This window comes from Neofelis nebulosa, chromosome 6 (genome assembly GCF_028018385.1).
Source record: "Neofelis nebulosa isolate mNeoNeb1 chromosome 6, mNeoNeb1.pri, whole genome shotgun sequence".
NCBI classification, from domain to species: Eukaryota; Metazoa; Chordata; class Mammalia; order Carnivora; family Felidae; genus Neofelis; species Neofelis nebulosa.
Genome location: NC_080787.1, coordinates 117,134,006 through 117,140,383, shown reverse-complemented (window position 1 = coordinate 117,140,383; position 6,378 = coordinate 117,134,006).

Here is a 6,378-nt window from a genome sequence, read left to right as displayed (position 1 = left end):
AATGTTGGTTAGAACAAAGGCTTCAGAGAGAATTTTAAAAATTCTAATGTAAAGAGAAGAGAAATATGTTCTAGGGGCGCCTGGGTGGCTCAGTTGGTTAAGTATCCGACTTGAGCTCAGGTCATGATTTTTTAGTCTGTGAGTTCGAGCCCCGCATCGGGCTCTGTGCTGACAGCTCAGAGCCTGGAGTCTGCTTTGAATTCTGTGTCTTCCTCTCTCTCTGCCCTCCCCTGTTCTCTCTCTCTCTGTCCTCTCAAAAATAAACATTAAAAAAAGAGAAATATGTTCTAAAGGCAAGGGGAGAAGTAGAGGAAAAGTCAGCAAGATGGCAGGAACTAGATGACACTTTACCATTGCCCTGCCAAATTTGGTTATTAAATGCTTGAAATGCTTGGTGTGGGTTAATTCTTCAGAAACTCAAAGAGGTTTTACACCTAAATTATAGTGGTTGTGCATACTGCCATTAAGAACATAAGGCTAGGGATATCCAGCTGACATCTAGGTTATACTCTTGATTTTTAGATTGAAAGTAGTTGAAAGTTATCATAGTACTCAATTAGATTTTGGTTTGTTGTGGTAACATTTTAAGGGACTCAGAGATTAAACTAAAACATTTATTGACCAGTTCATTGAGCTAAGGCAATGGGGGCATAAGATAAAAAATTAGATTCCCCAGCTCAAAAAAAGGTCAAAATCCAGTGGCAAGAGATATCCTATTATTCCCCAGTTAGACTGTGTAAGGTTCATGCTAAGAAAAAATATCATGGATTAGAGCTGAAGAACCAATACTGTGGTTGTGGATTGGAGTATTAGGGAAGACTTCCAAGAGGCAATAACCCAGTTTTGAAAAGTAAACAGATTTCCATGGGTGTGCTCAGTTTAGTTGGAATAGTAAAAATGGTTGGCATATGGGATACAAGTGCAGGAGATGAAGCTGAAAATGCTGATGAATAATTCTGAGGGAACACAGTGAGGTTTTCATAAGCAGGAAAATTGCATAATCAGGTCATAATGTAGAAAGAACTCTGATGGAGACTGTGCTAGAAAGCAAGCCAGTGGGGGCATGGAGCCCAGTCAAGTGATTCTAGAAATGTTCAGAGCAAGAGAGGATGGATGAAAAGGCAGACAGACACTGGACACTGAGAGGAATGAGTTGATTTTTGTTTCAGGCCCCTCAAGGTAACATCATGTTTGAGGGCAAATTGTTTGGGACCAATGGGCTAAGAGAATATTTCAGGCATACATGTTCTGTACACTGAATGTACAAATATGTTGAGAATACACTGGAGGGTGGATGTGGACAAAAGCAGGGAGATAGTGCAGAGGCCAACTGCAATAATCCAGACAATAGATGATGAGAACTTGGCCAAGATGACAGAAGTATGAGTGGTGGGAAGTGGTCAAATTCTGAATATATTTGGAGAATACTGCTAAGGTTTGTGAATGGGTCGGATATGAAGTATGAAAAACAGGAGTCAAGGATAACTGCAAGATTTTTGGCCTGAGCAGCTGTAAGATTGCAGTTGCCATTAATAAAGATGGGAACGATGGAAAGGAATGGGCAGGGTGGAGGGAAATAAGCTTAAGGTGCCTGTTTTATATCAGTAAAAAATATAATACATTCACCTAAAAGAAAAATTGACTTTGGGATTGGTTTTGATTGTGGATTCATCCCTACCTATGTGATTTGAAATAATCATACAAGAATCTGATTCTTATTTTTTAAATTAATTAATGAATTTTTTTATTTTTGAGAGCTGGGGTGGGGCAGAGACAGAGGGAGACAGAGGATCCAATGCAGGCTCTGTGCTGTCAGTGCAGAGCCCGATGCGGGGCCTGAACTCATGAACCATGAGATCACGACCTGAGCCAAAGTTGGACACTTAACCAACTGAGCCACCCAGGTGCCCCCAGGAATCTGATTCTTCTCAATTAAAGGTAGACTTTTCATTAAGGTTATTTAAGCTGAATCAGAAATATAGGTTTGTTTTTTTTTTTGTATTTATATTGCTATAATAAAAGCTGATTCACAAGCAGATAATCAACAGGTATCAGCTTCATTTTAGTGAATTGGAATAGTGGGCACTTAATGAAAGTATGGGTATCAACTTTTGTAGATGGTCTTTTGATATCAAAATCTAGAAATGTATGAGCATAGCAATAATAAAGGCTGTGCTCTTGACCTCGGATTCTTAGAAGAGGTATGTCTACAACTCTGTCAGTGGATCTTTCATATATTAGGATCAATTTATTATACATCTTTTATGTCAACCTCTGTTTTTAGTACTATTTTAAAAATTTCAGATGACTCGTTGGGACTTACCCCAAGTATCAAGGTTGGTGCAACATTCAAAAATCAACTAATGTAATCCATCACATCAACAAGCTAAAAAAAATCACATGATCGTATCAATAGAGAAAAGGCATTTGACAATGCCCAACACCTATTATGATAAAAACTTTCACTGAACTAGGACTAGAGAGGAACTTCCTCAACTTTGATAAAGAATTTCTTTAAAAAAAAAAAAAAACCTACAGCTAACATCATACTTAAAGTCATAAAATCAAAGTTTGCCCACTAAAATTAGGTACAAGGCAAGGATGTCCCCTCTTACCACTCCTCTTCAGCATCATAATGTAGGATTTAGCTAGTACAATAAGACAATAAAAGAAAATAAAAGGTATACAGATTGGGAAGACATAAAACTATTTTTGTTCACAGATCAAATGATCATCTAGGTAGAAGATCCAAAACAATAAAAAAAAAAAAACTGAAACCAATAAGCAAATAAATAGTGAGGTTGCAGGATAAGTTAATACGCAAAAGTCAAGTGACATTTGAAATTAAAAACACATTACCATTGACATTAGCACTCCCAAAAATGAAGTACTTAGGAATAAACCTAACAAAATATATATAAGATCCTAACAAGGAAGACTACAAAACTCTGATGAAAAAAATCAAAGAACTCAATAAATGATAACCCATGTTCATAGGTAGGCTCAATATTCCATATTGTTAGGATGTCCATTCTTTCCAAATTGATCCGTAAAATCAATTGGATTTGGAATGCAATCTCAATCAAAATCACAGCAAGTTATTTTGTGGATACTTACAGATTCTAAAGTTTATATGGAAGGAAAAAGACCCAGAATAACCAACACAAGGTTGAAAGAGAAAAATGAGGTTGGAGAACTGACTCAACCCGACTTCCACACTTACTATGATGCTTCTAGTAATAAAGACCGTGGAATTGGTGAAAACAACCAGATCAATGGAACAGAACAGATTGCTTAGCAATAGACCCATATAAATATAATCAACTAATCTTTGACAAAGCAACGTAGGCAATAAAATGGAGTAAAGATAGTCTTTTCAACATATGGTGCTGGAACAACTGCATATCCACATACAAAAAAATGAATCTAGACACATACCTTACAACCCTCACAAAAATTAACTCAAAATTGATCACAGGCCTAAATGTAAAATGCAAAACTATAAAACTCCTAAGATATAAGAGAAAACCTAGATGACATCAGATATGGCAAGATACAACACCAAAGTCATGATCCATTAAAGAAATAACTGATAAGATGGACTTCATTATAATTAAAAATTGCTCCATGAAAAGACAATGTCAAGAAAATGAGAAGACAAACCACAGGCTGGGAGAATATATTTACAAAAAGGTACACCTGATAAAAGTGATTATCCGAAATATACAAAGGGTTCTTAAAATTCAACAATAAGAAAACAACTCGATTTAAAATCGGGCCAACCCAGGGGCACCTGGGTGGCTCAGTTGGTTAAGCGGCTGACTTCGGCTCAGGTCATGATCTCACAGTTCGTGAGTTCAAGCCCTGCATCAGGCTCTGTGCTGACAGTTCAGAGCCTGGAGCCTGCTTCGGATTCTGTGTTTCCCTCTCTCTCTGCCCTTCCCCCACTCACACTCTGTCCTCTCTCTCTCTCTCTCAAAAATAAATAAGCATTAAAAAAAATTAAAAACGCGCCAACCCAGACATCTCTACAAAGAAGATACACAGATGGCAAATGAGCATATGAAAACATGCTCCATATCATAGGTCATCAGAGAAAAAGAAATTAAAACAATGAGATACCACTGCACACTTAGTAGAATGGCCAAATCCCAAACACTGACAATGTGAAATTCTGGCAAGGATGTGGAGCAAAAAGCTCATTCATTGCTGGTGGGACATGCAAAATGGTATGGCCACTTTGGGAGACAATTTGGCAGTTTTTTATAGAACTAAACATATGCTTATCATACAACCCAATAATCATGTTCCCTGGTATTTACCCAAAGGCACTGAAAACTTATGTCCACACAAAAACCTGCATACAGGTGTTTACAGCAGCTTTGTTCATAACTGGCAAAACTAGGAAGCAACCAAGATATCCTTCAGTAGGTGAATGGATAAACTGTAGTACATCCAGACACTGGAATACTATTCAATGCTAAAAGGAGATGTGCTATCACACCATGAAAGGCAGGGAAGATCCTTAAATGCATATCACTAAGTGAAAGAAGCCAATATGAAAAGGCTATATACTGTGTGATTACAACTATATGACATTCTGGAAAAGGCAAAAGTACACAGACAGTAAAAACATTACTGCTTTCCAGAGGTTGGTGGAGGTAGGGATGAATAGACAGCACAGAGGAATTTTAGGGAAGTGAACATACTCTGCATGATACTATAATGATAGATATATGTCATTATATATTTGCCCAAACTCCTAGAATGTACCACACCAAGAGTGAACCCTAAGCTAAACAATGGACTTTGGGTAATTATATGTGTCAGTGTAGGTTCATCAATTGCAACAAATGTACCATTCTGATGGGGAATGTTAATAATGGGAGAGACTATGCATATGTGTGGGGGGGAAGTATATGGGAAATCTCTGTACCTTCTGTTCAGTTTTGCTGTGAACTTACAACTGCTGTAAAAAAATAAAATCACTAAAAAACCCCACATACATTAAAAACTCCAGAGGCAAAACTTGACATAGTTATTTTTCCATATTTATTTAGCCTTCTCTTATATAAGTAAGAACAGTTTGAAACAGGTCACTAATAATTTTACAATTCTGCAATTACAAACAAGTAAAATCATAACATGCATAAATAATTCTCTAGATAGTACTTTAAACATTTTAAAAACAAGTTATGAATTAGTTTTGTGCTGAGCTAATGTTATCGATAGCTACTAAGTTATCAAATATTTTACTGAAAAGGCTCAGTGAATTTTAACTGTAGTAACCTTATTTTTACAAGTAAAAGACAAATGCTGCTAAGAATATGAGGATCAATGGTTTTCCAACAAAGAAGGAAAACAACTATGAGAGGGTATAAACATATATAAATTAAATCAGTTGGCTAATCATATTTTTGAAGAGTCCATAAGGCATTTTAGAATTCCTTAAATACCTTACATGTTATTATCATCATACTGTCAATTATACCATTGCAAACTCACATAGTACAACATGTTATACATGCAGAAAATTCCTTTTCTGAAGGTGGTCATATTTGATTTCTGCAAACTTGCAACTGCTTATCCGTGTAGGTGCTCAGAGAGCTACTTAATAAAGCTGTCCTGGAAACCCTGGAAATCTAATTTTGAGAGCCTATAACCCCTACTTCCACTTTCAGTGAATAAAATTGAAAGTGAACATTCATTTCAATTATAAAATAAATAATAACAGAAGAACTCAAGAAAAGTACATGTGGGACTCTTGGCCTAACTGAACTCCCGCTGTCTACCTGCCTAACACTGAGTCTTAAATATTCAGTTCTACTGACAACCTGCTCTCAAAATTGTATTCCTTTCCACAGCCTCTTCTGAGAACTTTATAGCACTTAACACACTACACTACCATCACTGGTTTTGTCTTCAGATTAGCATTTGAAGACAGACTGTCCTCTCTCACTTCTCTATTTCCTGATCCTGGCAGTGTCTGGTAAATGCTAAATGCTCAGCAAATGTTTGCTAAATGAATAAATGAATATTTATTTCAGATGCTGTAACTAAACATTATAATAATTATTTAATTGCATAAAACTACGTTTAATATCATGCCAAAAATAAGAAAGAAAACTAATCATCACAGCCTGTTTCTAACATCAAAACTTTAATCCTTGTGTTCATTTATATTCATGCACATGGTATTATTATATGCCGGCACAATGTAGGATAAGCTTTCACTACCTACTCTTCATTCACATTCGCTATTGTTAGGGTAGATCAGCACAATTCCTAAAGATATAGGTCTCATGAAATGATAGATCAATAATGCTAACTCGGTGCTATTAAAATAAATTTTCTCACCTAAGCTTATCTATCACTACT